This window comes from Mustela erminea, chromosome 6 (assembly GCF_009829155.1).
Source record: "Mustela erminea isolate mMusErm1 chromosome 6, mMusErm1.Pri, whole genome shotgun sequence".
Taxonomy (NCBI): domain Eukaryota; kingdom Metazoa; phylum Chordata; class Mammalia; order Carnivora; family Mustelidae; genus Mustela; species Mustela erminea.
In genome coordinates this window covers 130,642,586-130,667,997 of record NC_045619.1, presented here as the reverse complement: position 1 = coordinate 130,667,997, position 25,412 = coordinate 130,642,586, and the positions used below count along the sequence as shown (strand labels likewise).

Sequence of the window (25,412 nt, the reverse complement as noted above, 5' to 3'; positions counted from 1 at the left end):
ATATATCAACATACCGTGATACTCCTAAATTCAATTTAAAAAAACCTCCCATTGTTAATTTCCCAGTGATATAATTAAAAGATATAAATCTTAAAAAATTAAAATCCAAAATCTTTTAGTTGAAGTCCCAAAGGGGTGAAGTGTGAAAAAATACTGCTGTCCATGTGCATTACGAATCCAAGAAATTAAAGTCCCCAATTTCAGTTTAAAGTCTAAGTAATCATTCTCTTTAACTGCTCATTTGCTCAATTTCAGTTAGATGAATTTTCCATGTCTTCATTCTTTAAGCAGCTGCAGCCTGGACTGTCCTTCTCTAGACTGGCTGCACTTCAGGACCTCAGATTTTGCTTGCCACACAGCTCAGCAGCCTCACTATGAAGGATCTAAAGCATATAAAATTACACAGCAATTGTTTTTCATACCTACACATTAACAAAAATAAAACAATCCCCAAATCTTAGGATAGTTAACCCAAGCATAATTATGCTCCAAATCTTAGCACTTAGTGTCATCAAAAGTCATAATAGAAACTCAAAATTAGCTGAAAAATATTTCTTTCAACTTTACTAGTCAACCTGTGTTGCTTGTCTGAGGCCCATGATTATGACCCTAAAAACCAATTAGGATTGCACAAGAATGTCCATAGCAGGGCCCCTGGGTAGCTCAGTTTGTTGGGCGACTGCATGCGGCTCAGGTCATGATCCTGGAACACCAGAATTGAGTCCCACATTGGGCTCACAGCTCAGTGGGGAGTCTGCTTCTCCCGCTGACCTCTTTCCTCTCATGCTCTCTCTCTCTCTCTCATTCGTTCTCTCTCTCTCTCTCTCAAATAAATAAATGAAATCTTTGAAAAAAAAAAAAGAGAATGTTCATAACATTATGCATAACAGCCAAAAAAAAAAAAAAATGCAAACAATCCAGGGGTGCCTGGGTGGCTCAGTTGAGTACCCAACTCTTGCTTTCAGCTAAGGTCCTGGTCTCAGGGTCACTACACTGAGCTCAGCTAGGCTCAGTGCTCAGCAGGGAGTCTGCTTCTCTCCTTCCCCTTTGCCCTCTGTCCCTCCCCACTGCAGTCTCTCTTTTTCTCAAATAAATAAATAAATAAATGTCTAAAAATAAATGTAAACAATCCAATGCCATCAACTGATGAATGGATAAACAAATGTGGTTCATCTATGCAACAAAAAATTATTCTGCTAAAAACCAATGGGAGTTGCTACATGTTACAATATGGATGAACTTTGAAAACATTATGCTGAAGTGAAAGAAGTCAGTCACAAAGGCTACCCCCTGTATGATTCCATTTATATGAACTATCCAGAATTGGCAAATCTGTAGAGATAAAAAGTAGATTAGTGATTACCAGGTGGTGGAGGTGGAGAGAAATATGACTGACTGCTAATAGATGTGGGGTTTCTTTTTGGTGTGATGGAAATATTCTGGAATTTGTTACTGGTTTTAGTTAATGGTAAACTGGCAATAGTGATAGTTAATATACTAAAAATTACTGATATGTACATTTTTAAACCATGAATTTTATTTATATTTATTTATTTATTCATTCATTCATTTTTAATTGGGGCGCCTGGGTGGCTCAGTCATTTTTAATTTTAATCATTTTATTTTTTTAATTTTAATTCCAGTGTAATTAACATAGTGTTAAATTAGTTTCAGATGTATAAGATAATGATTCAACACTTCTATACATTACTCAGTGCTCATCATAAGTGCACTTTCTCTTTTCTTTTTTTGTTTTAATTTTATAAGTGTACTCGTAATCCCCTTCATCTATTTCACCCATCCCCCCACCCATCCCCCCTCTGGTAACCATCTGATTGTTCTCTACAGTTCAGAGCCTGGTTTTTGTAAACGAGTCCTTTTATATCTCAATTTTTAAATCCCTTGGGAGAATATCTCAAAAGAGGTTAAATTTGATACTATGAGATTTACCACTTTTGTGGGACAAGGATGTGGTAGGGGCTGGGAGTCACTCATTTCTTTTCTCAGGGATTGTCATTTGAGATGATCCTCTCTCTCTCTCTTTTTCCTTTAAACTGGCAAGGGAAGCAGTTGGCATCAGACCCTGAGAAGCAGCTCTTCCCGTTCAGTTTCCACTTCCCCTTGAGGGCCATCTTTCTGCATCACTGTGGGGTCCCACATGGTGACAGGGCCTGCACTCTCTCCCAGGAACCAGTGTTTTTGGTCCCGAGCCACAATGGAGAATGCCCCTTGGTATGGAACATCTTAGGTCTGTGAACCCAGCTTCCCAGGGAATGTTCATCCCCAGAACTATTTCAGCAGGAGAACCACTTTCAGCAAGTTCCTGAAATAAAGGGGCTTTTGGTGAAGTGCGCCTCTAGAGGCCTTGTGGGACAAATCCCTGTGTCATTTCTACTGGAGACCAGGCATCCTAGGCTTTGAGATGTTACAGGCTCTGGATGTCAAAGTGGGGAATGAATCTTAAAGGCTTTTATAAACCATGCATATGCATGGCTTAGTCCCTCCATAGATTCCTCCCTTGGCTCTGAATTCAGTTCAAACACTATTAACTGGGGTGCCTGGGTGGCTCGGTTGGTTATGCATTTGCCTTTGGCTCAGGTCAGGATCACAGGGTCCTGAGCTTGAGTCCCTGCTCAGCTGAGAGCCAGATTCTCCCCCTCCCTTCCCCTCTGCCTGCAGCTCCACGTGCTTGTGCTCTCCCTCTGTCAAATAAATAAAATCTTAGCAAATACAATCTAAAGGGGAAAAAAAGCACAAAAGGAGAGCAGCCAACCCACACCTGCACAAGCCCTTTGCTTGCTAGTTATCAAGCTCATACACATGATTTAGCTGCATTAAATTCTTGGCCTGTGGTCCTGGTTGAAGATCAGATTGTAAAAGCAGCAAATAATTATCCCCAATCAAGATGCTCTTGTCCTTTTGAGTGAATCCTTGCCTCAGATGCACTTGTTACTGAGGTTCTGATGGCCCCCTGTCTGCAGGCAGTGAGACCATGTAAAGCTATTAAATACCAGTGTCATTCAAAATAAAACTGTTGTAATTCAAAAAAAAAAAAAAAAGCCAGCCCCTGCTAGGCACCATGACCACCCACCAGTTAGTTCAAGACCAACATCTAAAACAACCACTTCCCTGTGGTCAGAGTGGCCATAAATTACAGTGACTCATCAAAGTCAAAATCTCAGGTTGCCTAAGACTTTAAGTGTTTGCCAGGGTCCATGAGAAGTTAGAAAGCAAAAAATTATTACAATCTCACTGCACAAAATAGGCCACTGCAAACTCCTAAGGATATGAATCCTCATGGCCTGGCTCTAGAGAAACCAGTCTGAATATCATTGTGTTCCTGATTCACAAACAGAAATGGATAGATTATCTCTAACTTCCTACATAACCTCAAAGCCCTCAAACCTTAATCAAACACATAGCTCTCTCTATATAATGATCTCAATGGCTTTAAAAATAAGCACCAAAATCCTATGCTCCAAAACAGAATATACAAAAATGATAATAACAACTGTCTTCAAGTGATTGGATGGTGAATGATTTCTATTTTCTAATTTTAATCTCTAAAATTTTTCTATAAAAGTTTCAATCATTTACACAATCAGAAAATTCCCTAACTGACTGTGTCATGGAAGGACCACACCTCCTGCTTCTACCTTCAGAAGCCAAGGGATGATTAGAATTCTGACACTTCCTAGAAACTGCTACAGCCTCCTGACATTGGAATGAGTCTGGATTTCACACTGTATCACCGCTAGCTCAGGAGCCTCTATTTCTCCCATGAAATTATGGGTTTAACATAGAATCTCTGAAATTATAAGCCAAACAAAAATAAAGCAAAGTGTCCAAATGTTTGGATTTGTCTTCATTTACCAGATAGCCAGTAAGCTCACTAAAGCCTTGACTGTCTTCCAGAGAGAGTCATAGAGAACAGAGAACAGGACACAGTTGTACCTTCACTCGCTAAACAAGTTCACAAGATGGGGCTATGATCAATTTCAATTTAGAGCATTAGCTGAACTAGAAGAAATCTCAGCAGGCACTAAATAGATGTTTACTGTCATGGTGAAGTCTATAAAGATACATTTTAAAGTTAAAAGAATATTTGATCAAACTAAATCGAACTCAGCATGATGTACAACATGCCATATATGCACATACACAGCCCCATTCAATGTTTATCAATGTATGGATTAAAAAAAATCGAGTCATCTCCCCATCACCTAGTAAGAAAAGCAGTTGAAGTAATAATTTGAAATTCCCTTCCCTCCACTGATGGGTAAACCAGCCCTCCCTCTTCTGCAAGCATCCTGAAGGAGAGGAGAGAGGTACGGGCCTGCCTCCAACCCCACTGTCTCTTCTTCATCTCCCTTGTCCCTCCTTAGCTTTCCCCAACAAGCCACTGAAACTGCTTTTGCCCTCCTGGTTACCAGATTCAATGGGGACTTTCTTGCCCTCAACTGTATTCAATGTTGACCCCACTGTCTTTCTGCCACCACATAGTCCTGGTTTCCTCCTCCCTTTTGGAAAATTTCTTCCTGGCTCCTTGGCTGGCTTCCCTACTGCTGAAACAATGAATGTATCAGGGCTTCAGGGATTCAGGGCTCAGTTCTGGTCCTCTTCCCTATACAAATTCTCTGCAAGTGACTTCATCTAGTTGCATAGCTTGGAAGACCATATACAGACACTGACTTATATTTCTGGGTCAGACTTTCATCCAAGTTCCAGTCTCATGGACCAAACTACTCAACACCCCCAACTGGCTGTCTATCGAGCATTTCAAATTTCCTATGTCCCTAATGGAACACTCCCTTTCTCTTTCCCTTTCCCATTTCAATATGTTCCTTTCTATTCGTCACCACCTCAGCAAATGATACCATTACCTATTCAGCTATACAAGCCCAAACCTAGGAGTCATCTTTGATTCCCCCTTTCCTGGGCATCCCAGTCCAATCTAGCACTGTCTAGTTGACTCAGACCTGAAAAGATATCTTATCTCTACCCTAGTCCAAGCTATCAACATACCTTACCTGGAAAATTCCAATTGTCTTCTAAAAGATCTTTCACTTTACATTCTGGCCTCCTTATGTTCCAAAAGGCAAAGTTTGAAAACATAAATTCAGATAATGCCACTCTATTGCTTAAAATCTTTCAATGACAGGCGACTGAGTGGCTTAGTCAATTAAGTGTGTAACTTCAGCTCAAGTCATGATCCCAGGTTCCTGGGATGGAGCCACACATCTGGCTTCCTGCTTCTCCCTCTCTCTCTGCTTGTGCTCTCACTATCTCTCTCTCTCAAATAAATAAATAAAATCTTTAAAAAAAATCTTTGAGTGATGTCCTATCATACTTAAAACACAAATTTTTAAAGATAGTCTACAAAGCACCCTGTATGATCTAGTTTACAATTTCATTTTCTACTATATATCCATGTATTTGATTTTTTTAATATATTTCTTTGTTACCTCAGATCTTTGCACTTTCCCCTTTTACTTTTGTGCTACAACTGAAGAATTTTTAAATAAGTCTTGAGATTCTTTTGACCAAACCAATACTTTAGATAACCTATGGGAGTTGTTTACAAACCTTCATAAAAGTATGGCCAATTAAGGATCTATCCAAATTCTTTGGCCATGTCTTCCATTGGGAGCTATAGGGACTTCCTTGAACCTATAGACGGTAGAAATGTTTCATTTAGCTTCGTAAGATTACTGCTTCAACCATCTAATGACAACATGAACATTGGTTCCCCCCAAATCCAAAATTGTTAACCCTAGCTCCCCTGATAAATTCTTGGGACTCTTTGCAAGCCTTCAGTCTTGCTGGAATGGACAGATTCAAACTCTTAGTGTTTATGCTGCTTGCACTGTCTAAATAGTGCAAATATGGAAGGATCTTTACATAGTGCAGCTTAATGAGGCCCACTATTCCCAATGCAGATTCGGTGTGGCCACTGCTGCCTTTCACTGACCCACCTTCAGAACAGGAGTCCCCTGTTGCTTATTTCTTCCAATGGTGTTTGCCAAGGTCTCCACTTTAGTGGGATCTCCATCAGACATCCCCATGCTGTGAGTCTTGTACTGTACTCTTAATGGGTCAACATGAGTCAAATAGATGCTCTGCAGGGGCCTCTCCTGCTCTTCTGAGATGGTCTGGTGATAAGCTAGCTGACTTTGATGGATAGTGATGCCACTGATGACTCCCCAGACTGTGGTATGGCCTTCTAGAGCTTGATAAAGGAAATAATAAAAATATTATAGCTTTTATTTCCAAAATTAATTATAAGGGTAACAGTGATAATAAGTAAATAATGTAAATTTTTAATGACTGTCAATATAAGGAATTGTGCTAACTCAGGATCAATAAAACATGGTTCTTGACTTCTCCCTCTGTTACTATCTAGCACAATGATTCACAAATTTTGGAGTGAATTTAAAAATCTGGGAAAGTTGGGAGTGACATCACCAAAATATCAATGTAGGAGACCTCCATCCCTTCACAAAGATCAATAATCAGAAAGCTATCCATGAATAAAAATGGCTCTGGGAGAGCTCAGGAGTCCTCTTAAGAAATTTTAGTAACACAGTAAAGCAAAAACACTTGAGAATAATTACACAAGAAAAGAAGAACGTTTCATTTTGCCTGCATCATCTCACCCCTCAAGTTGGAACTGCTCAGTGCCAAGGGCCCCAGCCACAGAGAGTTCCACTTACCAAAAAAGGAAAAGCAGAGTGAGTGACCAGCTTCTCCAGGCTTTCAGGGTACTACACAAAGGTCCCGATTCAGTTTTACCCCACCCAGAGACCAACAAAAGTAAGATATACAGAGATGACTAGGAACAAGAAGAAACACAGTAGCTACTAATATCAGCCACATAGCAGGACCCACTGCAGTGAAGCCAGGCAGGTTTAGCCAGTGAAAAAATCAATTGCCAGCTTAGCCTCCATGGAAGTAAAGTCTCTTCCCATTAATTCCCCTCTCTGGCTGTGAAAAGAGCCTGGAAACTGCACCAGCAGGCAGCCCAGGCCTCTGTTGTTGCACAAGTGTAAGATGCCAGTCTAGACCCCCGACACTGACCCCACCAACATGTGTGCACTAGGGCCAGCCCATCTAGCTGTGCACTTGCACACTGCAACCCTGACAAGCCTGATAATTGTCACTGGCCTCTGCTGAAGTTTTCAGGCCTTGGAGTACGATTGTGGAGGCATAGGGGAGCACACCAACAGCCAGGGATTCTGTAATTGCTTGTGGGCCTGGACTAGGCCCTGTCTTCTGTCACTAGCCCCACTAGCTGTGCACCCACACATCCCAGGTTTGAATCCTGTCAAGAGTCTACATTGCTGTACACCCATGGTAATACCCAACAGCCACAGTAGTGCATGCCAGTGAGCCTGTAGCTGGGCCTGTCCTTTGCTGCCTTCCATGACCTCACCACTGCATGACATGCCCAACTGACACATGACATGACACAGGCACCTGCAGCTGGACTCTTCAGCCAAGTATGCCACCACAAGTTCTGGCCACCACCACTACATGCATAGTCCCTAACCATTGTACCAGGAAGTGTCACTGAGGGCCCCAGGTGCCCTTGAAACCACTATGGATCCCTTCAAGGCTTACCAAGGACAACAGTGTTGTCAATGCTGTGGACCCTCATGGCCTTAGCCAAAGAGAACCATGCCACCCACACCCCTCACTTGGTGCCCTGCATCAGCATGCCCCCCTCTGAGGTCAAAGTCTTATAATACCCAAGTCAGGCCATAAAGTTCAGGTAACTACTTCAAAAGGCTATTGGAATCACAAAAAATTAGGAAAACATGACTCCACCAAAGGAATAGAGTAAATCTCCTGTAACCGGTCCCAAAGAAATGGAGATCCAAGAATTGCACAACAAATAATTCAAAACAGTTGTTCTAAAGATGTTCAGGAAACTATTAAAAAAACACATACAAACAACAAAATTGGGAAGACAATACAAGAAAAAAATGGAAAGCTCAGAAAAGAGAAAACATTTTTTAAAAACATCACGCAGAAATTTTGGACCTGAAGAATACAGTAACTGAATAGTTCAATAGAGAGCTACAATATCAGACTTGACAAAGCAGCATAAGGAATCAGTGACATAAAAGAGAGATTAACTGAAATTATCCAAATAGGGGAGCAAAAAGGAAAAAGAATGAAAAAGAATAAAGAAAACCTATGAAAATTATGGGGCACCATCAAAACAAAACAAAGCAAAAAACAACGTAAAGATCACTGGAGTCCCAGAAGGAGGAGAGAAAAATGTGGTAAAGAGCTTAGTTAAAGAAATAATGGCTGAGAACTTCCCAAACCTGGGGGAGAGATTTGGAGATCCAAGTTAATGAAGGTAATAATAAGTCATCACAAAATTTCAACCCAAAATGATCTACAAGATGTGTTATAATGTAACTCACTAAATCAAAGACAAAGAAAGAAATTTCAAAAGCAACAAGAGGAAAAAACTCTATCATACAAGGTAAGCTGCATAAGGCTACAGCAGATTCTGAGCAGGGACCTTGCAGGCCAGGAGAGAATGGGATGATATATTCAAAATCCTGTGAGAAAGAAACTGCTAACCAATAATACTTAACCTGGCAAAGTTGCCTTCAGAAAGGAAGGCAAAATGAAGACTTAGCCTAAAAAACAAAAGCTGATGGAGCTCACTACCACTAGAACTGCCTTAGAAGAAATGCTGAAAGGAGTACTTGAAACTGAAGTGAATGTATGATAATTAGTAGCATGAAAGCACATAAATACACAATACTGGTATGTTAACCATTTAACTCTAGTTTAACAGTTAAAGGACAAAAGTTTCTAAAAATAACTACAGCTACGGATTGCCTGGAGCACTGGGTATGGTGCATAAACCATGAATTTTGGAACACTAAAAAGATAAAATAAAATGAAATTAAAAACTACAGCTACAATGATTTATTAATGGATACACAATATAAAAAGAAGTAAACTGTGACATTAAAAATACAAAAGGGGAGTTAAAGTGTAGAGTTTTCACATGTGATTGAAGTTTAATTGTTATCAGTATGAAATAGACTGCTATACATATAGAAGTTTCTTGTAAGCCTCATGGTAACCAAAAAGCAGAAACCTATGATAAATTCACAAATGATTCGTAAAAGAGAATCAAAGCTTCCACTATTGGGGCGCCTGGGTGGCTCAGTGGTTTAAGCCTCTGCCTTCAGCTCAGGTCATGATCTCAGGGTCCTGGGATCGAGCCCCACATCGGACACTCTGCTCAGCGGGGAGCCTGTTTCCCCCTCTCTCTCTGCCTGCCTCTCTGCCTACTTGTGATCTCTCTCTGTCTATCAAATAAATAAATAAAAATCTTAAAAAAAAAAGCTTCCACTATAGAAAATTATCAATTCAGAAAGGAAGGAAGTCAAAGACAAAGAAAAGTATAAGGGAACTATAAAACAGCTAGGAAACAATGAGATGGCATAAGTAAGTCTTTACCTATCAATAATTACTGTAAATGAAAATGCACTGAATTCTTCCAGGAAAAAAACCCAGAGTGGCTGAACAGATAAAATATATAAGACCCACATATATGCTTCCTACAAAAGACTCACCTCAGCTTTAATACACATAGGCTAAAAGTGAATGGATGGAAAAAGATATTCCATGCAAGTGGAAACCGAAAGAGAGCAGGAGTAGCTTTACTTACATTCGACAAAAGAGACTTTAAGCCAAAAATAGTAACAAAAGACAAAGAAGGCCATCATAGAATGATGCAAGAATCTACTGATCAAGAAGATACAACAATCATAAATACATATATGCATCCAACACGAGAGCACCGAAATATATTAAGCAAATACTACTAGATCTGAAGAGAGGGGCGCCTGGCTGGAACAGTTGGTAGAGCATCCAGATTTGGGTTTTGGCGTAGGTCATGATCAGGGTCATGAGATGGAGCCCCGCATCAGGTTCTGTACTCAATGCAGAGCCTGCTTAAGACCCCCGTCCCCTCTGCCTTTGCCCCTACCCCATGCTCTCTCTCTAAAATAAATAAATCTTGGGGCACCTGGGTGGCTCAGTGGGTTAAAGCCTCTGCCTTCAGCTCAGGTCATGATCTCAGGTCCTGGGATAGAGCCCCGCATCAGGCTGTCTGCTCAGCAGGGAGCCTGCTTCCTCCTCTCTCTGTCTGCCTCTCTGCCTACTTGTAATCTCTGTCTGTGAAATAAATAAGTAAATAAAATCTTAAAAAAATAAATAAATCTTTTTTAAAAAGTCTGAAGAGAGAAACAGACAATACCATAAGAGTGGAAGACTTTAATACCCTATTTTCAATAGTAGATAAACCATCCAGACAGAAAACCAACAAATGAATAAATGTTGGGGTAAAATGCACAATAGTAAATACCAGAGCAGAAATAAATAAAACAGAGACAAGAAATATAATAAAGAAGATTAACAAAACTAAACAAGGGGCACCTCGGTGGCTCAGGGGGTTAGGCATCTGCCTTCCACTCAGGTCATGATCCTAAGGTCCTGGGATCAAGCCTTGCATCCAGCCCTCTGCTCAGCAGGGAGTCTGCTCCTGTCCCCCCTGCCCCCACCCCTGCTCTCTGACTGCCTCTCTGCCTGCTTGTGATCTTTCTCTGTAAAAACAAAAACAAAAACAAAAAAACAAAAAAACAAAACAGGGTTCCTGGGTGGCTCAGTGGGTTGGGCCACTGCCTTCAGCTCAGGTCATGATCTCAGGGTCCTGGGATCGAGTCCAGCATCAGGCTCTCTGCTTGGCATGGAGCCTGCTTCCCTCTCTCTCTCTGCCTGCCTCTCTGTCTACTTGTGATCTCTCTCTGTAAAATAAATTAAATCTTTCAAAAAAAAAAAAACAAGAACAAAAAAACTAAACAAAACTTCAGCTACACTAGAAGAAAAGAGAAGAAGACTCAAATAAATAAAATCAGAAATGATCTTCTATTCCTTCCTGATCCAGTTTTGGAAGATTATATGTTCCTAGGATTTTATCCATTTCCAATTTGTTGGCATATTATTTTTCACAGTATTCTCTTATAATACTTTGTATTTCTGTGGTATCAGTTGTTACTTCTCCTCTTCCATTTCTGTTTTTGTTTATTTGGGTCCTTTCTCTTTTTTTCTTGGTCACAAAATATCTCAAATAGGGGAGGAGTCAAGATGGCGGAGAAGTAGCAGGCTGAGACTGCTTCAGCTAGCCGGAGATCAGCTAGATAGCTTATCTAAAGATTGCAAACACCTGAAAATCCATCGGCAGATCAAAGAGAAGAAGAACAGCAATTCTGGAAACAGAAAAACAACCACTTTCTGAAAGGTAGGACCGGCGGAGAAGTGAATCCAAAGCGACGGGAAGATAGACCCCGGGGGGAGGGGCCGGCTCCCGGCAAGCGGCGGAGCAACGGTGCACAAAATCAGGACTTTTAAAAGTCTGTTCCGCTGAGGGACATCGCTCCAGAGGCTAAACCGGGGCGAAGCCCACGCGGGTTCAGCGTGGCCTCAGGTCCCGCAGGGTCACAGAAGGATCAGGGGTGTCTGAGTGTCGCAGACCTTGCTGGTATTGGAACGGGAAAGCCGGCTACAGAGACAGAGCCGACAGTAAGCTCACAGCTCGGTGTTACCTTGAACTGGTCGCAGGCTCGGAGAGCTCGGAGCGCGGCCGGAGGTCAGGCAGACGGGAGTAACTGGGCGCTGTTCTCTGAGGGCGCACTGAGGAGTGCGGCCCTGGGCTCTCGGCTCCTCCGGGCCGGAGACCAGGAGGCCGCCATTTGTATTCCCGTCCTCCGGAACTCTACGGAAAGCGCTCAGGGAACAAAAGCTCCTGAAAGCAAACCCGAGCGGATTACTCACCCCGGCCCCGGGTAAGGGCGGTGTAATTCCGCCTGGGGCAAAGACACTTGAGAATCACTACAACAGGCCCCTCCCCCAGAAGATCAACAAGAAATCCAGCCGAGACCAAGTTCACCTACCAAGGAGTGCGGTTTCAATACCAAGGAGAGCAGCAGAATTCCAGAGGAAGAGAAAGCCACGCACGGAACTCATGGCTTTTTCCCTGTGATTTTTTTTTAGTCTTGCAGTTAATTTAATTTTTTACTTTTTCATTTTTTGTTTTTTTTTTCTCGCCTTCGGGTAAAATTTTTTTTTTTTTAACTGTTACCTTTTTCTTTTTTAACGATTTTTTACTAGTTTATCTAATATATATATTTTTTCTTTTTTACATTTTTCTTAGGTGTTTTCCTTTTTTTTAAAATTCTTTTCTTTTCTTTTTTCTTTTTTTTTTTTCTTTTTTCTTTTTTTTTTATTTCTTCCTTTTTGAACCACTTTTTATCCCCTTTCTCCCCCCTCACGATTTTGGATCTCTTCTAATTTGGTTAAAGCATTTTTTCCTGGGGTTGTTGCCACCCTTTTAGTATTTTACTTGCCCCTTCATATACTCTTATCTGGACAAAATGACAAGACGGAAAAGTTCAACACAAAAAAAAGAACAAGAGGCAGTACCGAAGGCTAGGGACCTAATCAATACAGACATTGGTAATATGTCAGATCTAGAGTTCAGAATGACAATTCTCAAGGTTCTAGCCGGGCTCGAAAAAGGCATGGAAGATATTAGAGAAACCCTCTCGGGACATAGGAAAGCCCTTTCTGGAGAAATAAAAGAACTAAAATCTAACCAAGTTGAAATAAAAAAAGCTATTAATGAAGTGCAATCAAAAATGGAGGCTCTCACTGCTAGGATAAATGAGGCAGAAGAAAGAATTAGTGATATAGAAGACCAAATGACAGAGAATAAAGAAGCTGAGCAAAAGAGGGACAAACAGCTACTGGACCACGAGGGGAGAATTCGAGAGATAAGTGACACCATAAGACGAAACAACATTAGAATAATTGGGATTCCAGAAGAAGAAGAAAGAGAGAGGGGAGCAGAAGGTATACTGGAGAGAATTATTGGGGAGAATTTCCCCAATATGGCAAAGGGAACAAGCCTCAAAATTCAGGAGGTTCAGAGAACGCCCCTCAAAATCAATAGGAATAGGTCCACACCCCCTCACCTAATAGTAAAATTTACAAGTCTCAGTGACAAAGAGAAAATCCTGAAAGCAGCCCGGGAAAAGAAGTCTGTAACATACAATGGTAAAAATATTAGATTGGCAGCTGACTTATCCACAGAGACCTGGCAGGCCAGAAAGAGCTGGCATGATATTTTCAGAGCACTAAACGAGAAAAACATGGAGCCAAGAATACTATATCCAGCTAGGCTATCATTGAAAATAGAAGGAGAGATTAAAAGCTTCCAGGACAAACAAAAACTGAAAGAATTTGCAAATACCAAACCAGCTCTACAGGAAATATTGAAAGGGGTCCTCTAAGCAAAGAGAGAGCCTACAAGTGGTAGATCAGAAAGGAACAGAGACCATATACAGTAACAGTCAACTTACAGGCAATACAATGGCACTAAATTCATATCTCTCAATAGTTACCCTGAATGTTAATGGGCTAAATGCCCCTGTCAAAAGACACAGGGTATCAGAATGGATAAAAAAACAAAACCCATCTATATGTTGCCTCCAAGAAACTCATTTTAAGCCCGAAGACACCTCCAGATTTAAAGTGAGAGGGTGGAAAAGAATTTACCATGCTAATGGACATCAGAAGAAAGCAGGAGTGGCAATCCTTATATCAGATCAATTAGATTTTAAGCCAAAGACTATAATAAGAGATGAGGAAGGATACTATATCATACTCAAAGGGTCTGTCCAACAAGAAGATTTAACAATTTTAAATATCTATGCCCCCAACGTGGGAGCAGCCAACTATATAAACCAATTAATAACAAAATCAAAGAAACACATCAACAATAATACAATAATAGTAGGGGACTTTAACACTCCCCTCACTGAAATGGACAGATCATCCAAGCAAAAGATCAGCAAGGAAATAAAGGCCTTAAACGACACACTGGACCAGATGGACATCACAGATATATTCAGAATATTTCATCCCAAAACAACAGAATACACATTCTTCTCTAGTGCACATGGAACATTCTCCAGAATAGATCACATCCTCGGTCCTAAATCAGGACTCAACCGGTATCAAAAGATTGGGATCATTCCCTGCATATTTTCGGACCACAATGCTCTAAAGCTAGAACTCAACCACAAAAGGAAGTTTGGAAAGAACCCAAATACATGGAGACTAAACAGCATCCTTCTAAAGAATGAATGGGTCAACTGGGAAATTAAAGAAGAATTGAAAAAAATCATGGAAACAAATGATAATGAAAATACAACAGTTCAAAATCTGTGGGACACAACAAAGGCAGTCCTGAGAGGAAAATATATAGCGGTACAAGCCTTTCTCAAGAAACAAGAAAGGTCTCAGGTACACAACCTAACCCTACACTTAAAGGAGCTGGAGAAAGAACAAGAAAGAAACCCTAAACCCAGCAGGAGAAGAGAAATCATAAAGATCAGAGCAGAAATCAATGAAATAGAAACCAAAAAAACAATAGAACAAATCAACGAAACTAGGAGCTGGTTCTTTGAAAGAATTAATAAAATTGATAACCCCCTGGCCCGACTTATCAAAAAGAAAAGAGAAAGGACCCAAATAAATAAAATCATGAATGAAAGAGGAGAGATCACAACTAACACCAAAGAAATACAAACTATTATAAGAACATACTATGAGCAACTCTACGCCAATAAATTTGACAATCTGGAAGAAATGGATGCATTCCTAGAAACATATAAACTACCACAACTGAACCAGGAAGAAATAGAAAGCCTGAACAGACCCATAACCAGTAAGGAGATTGAAACAGTCATTAAAAATCTCCAAACAAACAAAAGCCCAGGGCCAGACGGCTTCCCGGGGGAATTCTACCAAACATTTAAAGAAGAACTAATTCCTATTCTCCTGAAACTGTTCCAAAAAATAGAAATGGAAGGAAAACTTCCAAACTCATTTTATGAGGCCAGCATCACCTTGATCCTAAAACCAGACAAGGATCCCACCAAAAAAGAGAGCTATAGACCGATATCCTTGATGAACACAGATGCGAAAATACTCAACAAAATACTAGCCAATAGGATTCAACAGTACATTAAAAAGATTATTCACCACGACCAAGTGGGATTTATTCCAGGGCTGCAAGGTTGGTTCAACATCCGCAAATCAGTCAATGTGATACAACACATCAATAAAAGAAAGAACAAGAACCATATGATACTCTCAATAGATGCTGAAAAAGCATTTGACAAAGTACAGCATCCCTTCCTGATCAAAACTCTTCAAAGTGTAGGGATAAAGGGCACATACCTCAATATCATCAAAGCCATCTATGAAAAACCCACTGCAAATATCATTCTCAATGGAGAAAAACTGAAAGCTTTTCCGCTAAGGTCAGGAACACGGCAGGGATGTCCATTATCACCACTGCTATTCAACATAGTACTAGAGGTCCTAGCCTCAGCAATCAGACAACAAAAGGAAATTAAAGGCATCCAAATCGGCAAAGAAGAAGTCAAATTATCACTCTTCGCAGATGATATGATACTATATGTGGAAAACCCAAAAGACTCCACTCCAAAACTGCTAGAACTTATACAGGAATTCAGTAAAGTGTCAGGGTACAAAATCAATGCACAGAAATCAGTTGCATTTCTCTACACCAACAGCAAGACAGAAGAAAGAGAAATTAAGGAGTCAATCCCATTTACAATTGCACCCAAAACCATAAGATACCTAGGAATAAACCTAACCAAAGAGACACAGATTCTATACTCAGAAAACTATAAAGTACTCATGAAAGAAATTGAGGAAGACACAAAGAAATGGAAAAATGTTCCATGCTCCTGGATTGGAAGAATAAATATTGTGAAAATGTCTATGCTACCTAAAGCAATCTACACATTTAATGCAATTCCTATCAAAGTACCATCCATCTTTTTCAAAGAAATGGAACAAATAATGCTAAAATTTATATGGAACCAGAAAAGACCTCGAATAGCCAAAGGGATATTGAAAAAGAAAGCCAACGTTGGTGGCATCACAATTCCGGACTTCAAGCTCTATTACAAAGCTGTCGTCATCAAGACAGCATGGTACTGGCACAAAAACAGACACATAGATCAATGGAACAGAATAGAGAGCCCAGAAATAGACCCTCAACTCTATGGTCAACTAATCTTCGACAAAGCAGGAAAGAATGTCCAATGGCAAAAAGACAGCCTCTTCAATAAATGGTGCTGGGAAAATTGGACAGCCACATGCAGAAAATGAAATTGGACCATTTCCTTACACCACACACAAAAATAGACTCAAAATGGATGAAGGACCTCAATGTGCGAAAGGAATCCATCAAAATCCTTGAGGAGAACACAGGAAGCAACCTCTTTGACCTCAACCGCAGCAACATCTTCCTAGGAACAACGCAAAAGGCAAGGGAAGCAAGGGCAAAAATGAACTATTGGGATTTCATCAAGATCAAAAGCTTTTGCACAGCAAAGGAAACAGTTAACAAAATCAAAAGACAACTGACAGAATGGGAGAAGATATTTGCAAATGACATATCAGATAAAGGACTAGTGTCCAGAATCTATAAAGAACTTAGCAAACTCAACACCCAAAGAACAAATAATCCAATCAAGAAATGGGCAGAGGACATGAACAGACATTTCTGCAAAGAAGACATCCAGATGGCCAACAGACACATGAAAAAGTGCTCCATATCACTCGGCATCAGGGAAATACAAATCAAAACCACAATGAGATATCACCTCACACCAGTCAGAATGGCTAAAATCAACAAGTCAGGAAATGACAGATGCTGGCGAGGATGTGGAGAAAGGGGAACCCTCCTACACTGTTGGTGGGAATGCAAGCTGGTGCAGCCACTCTGGAAAACAGCATGGAGGTTCCTCAAAATGTTGAAAATAGAACTGCCCTATGACCCAGCAATTGCACTATTGGGTATTTACCCTGAGGATACAAACGTAGTGATCGAAAGGGGCACATGCACCCGAATGTTTATAGCAGCAATGTCCACAATAGCCAAACTATGGAAAGAACCTAGATGTCCATCAACAGATGAATGGATCAAGAAGATGTGGTATATATACACAATGGAATACTATGCAGCCATCAAAAGAAATGAAATCTTGCCATTTGCGACAACATGGATGGAACTAGAGCGTATCATGCTTAGCGAAATAAGTCAAGCAGAGAAAGACAACTATCATATGATCTCCTTGATATGAGGAAGTGGTGATGCAACATGGGGGCTTAAGTGGGTAGGAGAAGAATAAATGAAACAAGATGGGATTGGGAGGGAGACAAACCATAAGTGACTCTTAATCTCACAAAACAAACTGAGGGTTGCTGGGGGGAGGGGGTTTGGGAGAAGGGGGTGGGATTATGGACATTGGGGAGGGTATGTGCTTTGGTGAGTGCTGTGAAGTGTGTAAACCTGGTGATTCACAGACCTGTACCCCTGGGGATAGAGTATTATGCCTCCATCAGAAAGGATGAATACCCAACTTTTGTAGCAACATGGACAGGACTGGAAGAGATTATGCTGAGTGAAATAAGTCAAGCAGAGAGAGTCAATTATCATATGGTTTCACTTATTTGTGGAGTATAACAAATAGCATGGAGGACATGGGGACTTAGAGTGGAGAAGGGAGTTGGGGGAAATTGGAAGGGGAGGTGAACCATGAGAGACTATGGACTCTGAAAAACAATCTGAGGGTTTTGAAGGGACGGGGGGTGGGAGGTTGGGGTACCAGGTGGTGGGTATTATAGAGGGCACGGATTGCATGGAGCACGGGGTGTGGTGCAAAAATAATGAATACTGTTATGCTGGAAATAAAAAAAAAATGTGGATTTAAAAAAAAAATATCTCAAATAGACATAGCAATCTTAAGAAAGAAAAACAAAGCTGGAGATATCACCATTCCAGATTTCTATAATCAAAACATTATGGTACTGTCACAAAAAGATCAGTGGAACAGAAGAGAGCTCAGAAATAAGCCTATACTCATTAGCTCAATTAATCTATGATAAGGAGGCAAGACTACAAAATGGGGAAAAGACAGTCTCTTAAATAAATGGTATAGGAAAACAGGACAGCCATATAAAAGAATAAAAATGGACCACCTTCCAAAACCATACACAAAAATAAACTCAGAATGGCTTAAAGACCTAGATATGAAACCTGAAACCATAAAAATCCTAGAAAAGAACACAGGCAGTAACTTCTCTGATATCAGTCATATCAACATTTTTTTAGATATGTTTTAGATATGTTCCCTAGGGCAAGGGAAACAAAAGCAAAAATAAACTTTTGGGACTACATCAAAATAAAGAGCTTTTGCACAGCAAAGTAAACCATAAACAAAACAAAAAGACAACCTACAGAATAAGGGAAGATATTTCCAAGAGACATATCCAATAAACGGTTAATATCTAAAATACATATTGAACTTCTATAACTCAACACTTAAAAAAATTCCAGTTTCAAAATGGGCAAAAGACTTGAAAAGGAGTTTTTCAAAGAAGACATACGGATGACCAAAGATCATGAAAAGATGCTCAACATCACTCATCATCAGGGAAATGCAAATCAAAATAACAATGACATATCATCTTATACTTGTCAGAATTGCTATAATCAAAACCACAAGCAATACCAAGTTTTGGCAAGGATGTGAAAAAAAAGAAAAAGGAATTCTTGTGCAGTGTTGGTGAGAGTGTACGCTGCTACAGACACTGTGGAAAACGATATGGAGGTCCCACAAAAAATTAAAAATAGAAATACCATATGACCCAGTAATTTCACGACTATTTACCCAAGAAAATGAAAATGCTAATTTTGAACAGACATATACATCCCTATATTTATTACAACACTATTGACAATAGCCAAGATATGAAAGCAACCTACATTTCTATCAGTAGACAAATGGATACGGAAGAAATAGAAAATGGAACAAACTGAGGGTTTTAGAGGAGAGGAGGGTGAGGGGATGGTGATGGGTATTAAGGAGGACAATGGGTGTTATACACAAACAGTGCATCATGGAACACTACATCAAAACTAATGATGTACTGCATGGTGACTAACAAAACATAAAAGAAAGGAAGGGAGAAAGGAGGGAAGGAAGAAAGAAAGAGAGGGAGGGAGGGAGGAAAGAAGAAAAGAAGGAAGGAAGGGAGGGAGGAAGAAAGAAAGGGAGGGAGGAAGAAAGAAAGAAAATGGAATTTTATGCAGCCTTAAAAAGGATGAGATCCTGCCATATACAACAAAATGGATGGACCTGGATGGTAATATGCCCAGTGAATTAGGTCATACTGAGAAAGACAAATATGGTATCTAAAAAACTCAAATGAATAAACAGAAAAAATGCAGAATTAGATCTATAAATACAGAGAATAACCTGATGGCTGCCAGGGGAGTAGGAGTGAAGGGATGGGCGAAAACGTATGAAGGGGAGTGGAAGATATAAACTTCTAGCTATGGAACAAATAAGTCATGGAAATAAAAGCCACAGCATAGGGAAAATAGAATTTTATGCATTGTATAGTTAAACATGAAAACTACAGGAGCACCAAAGTGACTTGATCAGTTAAGCCTCTGTCTTCACCTCAGATCATGATCTCAGGGTCCTGGGACTGAGACCTGCACTGGGTCCCTTCTCAGCAGGGAATCTCCCTCCCTCTCTCCCTCTGCCCCTCCCTCTTGGCTTGTGCCCTCTCTCTCTCTCTATCAAATAAATAAATAATCTTTTCTTTTTTGAGTGGTTTAAAAAAAAACATGGTAGCGACATTTGTGGTGAGCATAGCATAACGTATAGAGAAATTGAATGACGTTGTACACCTGAAACTAATGGAACATTGTGTTAACTCTACTCAAACAGAAAAAAACAATTAAATAAAATCAGAATGAAAAAGGAGACATAACTGACACCACAACTATACAAATATCGTAAAAGATTACTGTGAACCATTATATGGCAATAATTGGAAACCAAAAAGAAATATATAAATTCATAGAAACATATAACCTATAAAGACTGAATCATGAAGAAATAGAAAATATGAACACACCAAGAATGAGTAAAGACACTGATTCATTAATCAAAAACCTCTCAATGACAAGAAGACCAGCACCAGATAATTATATTGGTTGAATTCTACCAAACATTAAAGAAGCATTGGGAACATCTCCTTTCAGCGTTGTGATGTTTCTCCAGTATTACCTCACTGAGCAGGGAGACCAAGTCTATACTCTGAAGAAGCTTGACCCTGTGAGACAACAGACCTGCTCGGCGCATCCTGCTCTGTTCTCCCCAGATGACAAATATTCTCGACACGAATCACCATCAAGAAATGCTTCAAGGTGCTCATGACCCAGCAACAGCGCCCTGTCCTCTGAGGGTCTCTTAAGCTTCACGTTTCTTCTGCTACCCCTCAGAGACTTTCCCAAACCAAGCTCTTCAAACTGTGAGCCTTGAAGCCTTCTTACCACCCTTGCTGTTTGGAATCCGGTTTCATCGTTTCCCTTGATCGTGCTTGTGCAGAGCAGTCATGGTAGCCTCCCTCTTAAGGGAACAAGTTTGAATTTTCTTTCCCTATTTTGAATCACTGCTAGGTTATTAAAATGATTTGAAAAAGCTAAAAAAAATTAAAGAAGCATTAACATCAATCCTTATCAAACTCTTCCAAAAAACTGAAGAGGAAGGAACACTCCCAAATTCATTTTACATGGCCAGCATTGTCCTGATACCAAAGCCAGATAAAGACACTACAAGGTGGGTGCCTGGGTGGCTCAGTGGGTTAAAGCCTCTGTCTTCGGCTCAAGTCATGGTCCCAGGGTTCTGGGATCGAGCCCCGCATTGGGCTCTCTGCTCAGCGGGGAACCTGCTTCCCCTCCTCTTTCTCTGGCTGCCTCTCTGCCTACTTGTGATCTCTCTCTGTCAAATAAATAAATAAAATCTTTTAAAAAAAAAGAGACACTACAAGGGAAAACAATATCTTCTCTGAACATAGATGAAAAATTCACAATAAATATTAGCAAACAAAATTCAAATCACAATAAAAGTACCATACACTATGATCAGGCAGGATTCATCCTTGTGATACAGGGATGGTTCAATATATACAAATCAATAAAAAACATAATAATAATAAGAACAATCATAAGAAGAAGGACATAATAATAATAATAAATAACATCTTTAATAGAATAAAAGATAAAAATCATATGCTAATCTCAGTAGATTCATAAAAAGGAATTGACAGAATTCAACATCCATTCACGATAAACGCCCTCAACAAACTAGATAAAGAAACATACCTCAACATAATAATAAAAGCCATACTGGATAAGCACCCATATTTCATATGAATGACAAAAGCTTAACAGCTTTTCCTCTAATATCAGGAACAAGACAAGGATGCCCACTCTTACCACACCAACTCAGTGCAATCAGGCATGGAAAAAAAAACTAAAAGTTTTCTAAATCAGAAGGAAAAAGTAAGTTCTGTCTATTTGCAGATGACATGATTTTATATATGGAAAATCCTAAACATTCCACCAAAAAACTGTTAGATGTAATTAACAAATTCAGGAAAGTTGCAGGTTACAATATCAACATACTGATATCAGTAGTGTTTCTATACAATAACAACAAATTACCTGAAAAAGAAATTAAAAATCCATTAACAATAACATCAAACACAATAAAATTCTTAGAAATATATTTAACTAAGGAGGGGAAAAGATTGTGAATAGCCAAAGCAATCCAGAGAAAGAACAAAGCTGGAGACATCATACTTTCTGATTTTAAACTATATGTAGTAATAGAGCTATAGTAATCACACAGTGTAGTATTGTTCATAAAAGCAGGCATTTAAATAAACAGAAAAAAGATCCTAGAAATAAACCCATACAGTTAAAGTCAACTAACTTTTGACAAAACATCAAGAATATAAAATAGGGGAAAATGGTCTCTTCAAAAAATGATACTGGGGAAACTATATATCCACATGCAAAAGAATGAAACTAGAATCCTTTCATCATACACAAAAATCAATTCAAAATATATTGAGGACTTGAAGGTAAGACCTTAAACAACAAAATTCGTGGAAGAAAATATAAGAAGTAAGCTCTTTAATGTCTTGGCAATGACTTTTTTTTTTTTAACCAAAAACAAAAGCAACGAATGAAAAATACATGTATGGGACGGCATCACACTAAAAAACTCTGTGCAAGGGTGCCTTGCTGGCTTGGTCAGTAGAGCATGCAACTCTTGATCTTGGGGTTGTAGGTTTGAGCCCCATTTTGGGTATAGAGATTACTTAAAAAATCTTTTCTAAAAAATTAAAAAAGAAAAAGCTCTATGCAGCAGAGAAAACCACAACAAAAGCAAAACACAAGCTATGAAACAAGACAAGGATGTCCAGTCACCACCTTTATTCTTCATATTACTGGAAGTTCTACCCACAGCAACCAGACAACAAAAACATATAAAAGGTATCCAAATTGGTAAGGGAAAAGTAAAACATTCACTATTTGGAGATGGCATGATACTGTATGTAGAAATCCAAAAAGACTCACCACAAAGCTGCTAGCACTGATAAACAAATTCAATAAAGTTGCAGGATACAAAATTAATGCACAATAATCTGTTGTATCTCTATATACCAAAAAAGAAGCAACAGAAAGAGAAATTTTTTTTTAAAAAATCCCATTCACGAATGCAATGAAAATAATAAGATACCTAGAAATAAACCAAAGGGATGAAAAGCTTGTACTCTGAAAACTATAAAAAAACTGATGAAAGAAATTGAGGATGACACAAAAAATGGAAAGACAGTCCATGCTCATGGATTGGAAAAAGAAATATTGTTAAAATTCCTTTGATACCCAAAACAATCTACACATTTAATACAATCCTATCAAAAAAACCCACAATATTATTTTTCACAGAACCAGAACAAACAGGTTTAAAATTTGTATGGGATCATAAAAGACCTCAAATAGCTAAAGCAATCTTGAAAAAGGAAAGCAAATCTGGAGGCATCACAATTCTGAAATGCAAGTTACATTACAAAGCTGTAGTAATCCAAACAGTATGGTATTGGCACGAAAATAGACACAGAGATCAACTGAACAGAGTAGAAAACACAGAAATAAACCCACAATTATATGGACAATTAAATTATCTCTGACAAATCAGGAAAGAATACCCATGGGTAAAAGTCCTTTCAACAAATGGTGTCCAAAACTAAACAGCAACATGCAAAAGAATGAAATTAGACTACTTTCTTTCAACATACACAAAAATAAATTCAAATTCAAAATGGATTAAAGACCTAAATGTGAGACCCGAAACCACAAAAATCATAGAAAAGAACAAAGACAATAATTCCTCTGGCATTGGCTATAGCAACTTTCTTTCTAGATAGGTCCCTGAAACAAAGGAAACAAAAGCAAAAATAAACTATGGGAACTACATCAAAATAAAAAGCATTTGTGCAGTGACAGAAACAATCAACAAAACTAAATGGCAAACTATGGAATAGGAGAAATTTACAAATAACACACCTGATAAAGGGTTGACATACGTAATAAAGAGTTAGAATCCAAAATCTATAAAGAAATTACAAAGCTGAACACAAACAAAATGAATAATCCAATTTTAAAATGTGAGAAGACACAGACATTTGTCCAAAGAAGACTTACAGATGATCAACACACACATTTGAAAAGATGCTCATTATCATATATCATCAGGGAAATGTGAATCAAAACTACAATGAGATATCACCTCATACCTGTCAGAATGGCTAAGATAAAAAACACCAGATATCAGGAGTGGTGAGGATGTGGAAAAAAAGGAAATCTTGCAATGTTGGTGGTAGGAATTCAAACTGGTACAGCCACTGTGGAAAACACTATGGAGGTTCCTCAAAAAGTTAAAAATAGAAATACCCCACAATCTAGTAATTGCGCTACTGGGGTTTGTTTTTTTTGGGGGGGTGGGGGTTGTTCTTGTTTTTGTTTTTGCACTACTGAGTTTTTAACCAAAGATTATAAAAACACTAATTCAAAGGGACCATGAACCTTATATTTACTGCAGAATTACTTAACAATAGCCAAGATATGGAAGCAACCCAAGTGACCATTGATAGAGGAATGGATAAAGAAGATGTGGTATATATAAAATGGAATATTTTTCAGCCATTAAAAAAAAGAACAAACGTGGTTAAAACTAGAGAGTATAAGGGTGTATAGAGGGAGAAGAAACAAGATGACAGAGGAAGAGGAGACCTAAAATCATCAGGTCCCAGGAGTTCAGTTAGATAGTTATCAAACCATTCTGAACACCTACAAACTCAACAGGAGATCGAAGAGAAGAAGAGCAACAATTCTAGGAACAGAAGAGCAACCACTTTCTGCAAGGTAGGATGTATGGAGAAGTGAATCTGAGGCAATATACAGGAAGATAGACTGTGGGGGGAGGGGCTGGCTCCCAACAAACGGTGGAGCAACAGAGCACAAAATCAGAACTTTTAGAAGCTGGCTCCACTGAGGGACCTCACTCCAGAGGTTAAGCAGGAGTTAGAGCCCTCGCAGGAACAGTGTGGTCACAGAAAGAACAGTGTCTGAGTGTGGCAGAGCTCCAAGGTATCAGACCAGGGAAGCTGGCAGCAGAGATGAAGCCAAGGAGGGGGCTCTCAGCTTGGGGTTACCTTAAACTGTGATCTCAAAGAGCATGGACCCCACAAGTCGCTGACCCAGAGAGACTCACCTTCCTCTTCTGGGAGGAACAGGATGGCAGGAATCTGCTGGGTTTGGAGACTCCAAACAAAGCCTTGCGCCAGAGATAGAAATGCTTGGACACAGGTTGGAGACCAGAGAGATATGAGAGATTGACTGCTTTTCTCTCAGGGCGCACTGAGGAGTGGGACCCTGAGCTCTTGGTTCCTCCAGCCAGAGATTGGGAGACTGGTATCATTATTCCTGTCTTCCAGAGCTCTACAGAAAGCATTCAGGGAACAAAATCTCCCGAGACCAAAATTGTGCAGATTAGTTAGCCTGACCCCTAGCAAAGGCAGTGCAATTCCGGCTTGGGCAAAGATATTTGAGAATCCTGGCTACAGGCCCCTCCCCCAGAAGATCAGCAAGAAAATCCAGCCAAGACCATGTTAACAGATCAGTGAGAACTGCAGAACTCTGGAATGCAACACATAGAATTCATGGATTTTCCTCCATGATTCTTTAATCTTTCAAAGTTAAATATTTTTAATTTTATTTTCTTCTTATTCAGTTTTTAAAATTGTTCCTCTTTCCTATTTTAAACTTTTTAAACTATTCTACCTTATCT

General features: G+C 39.5%; 1 protein-coding gene and 1 pseudogene across 7 annotated transcripts in view; one reads left to right on the top strand and one right to left on the bottom strand.

The window, feature by feature from the left end:
* Positions 1-25,412, bottom strand: part of LOC116594363 (ankyrin repeat domain-containing protein 26-like) — a 636,289-nt gene that overhangs the window by 109,366 nt on the left and 501,511 nt on the right. The gene's annotated exons all lie outside the window — the stretch shown is intronic.
* LOC116594378 lies at positions 20,244-20,455 on the top strand (annotated as a pseudogene).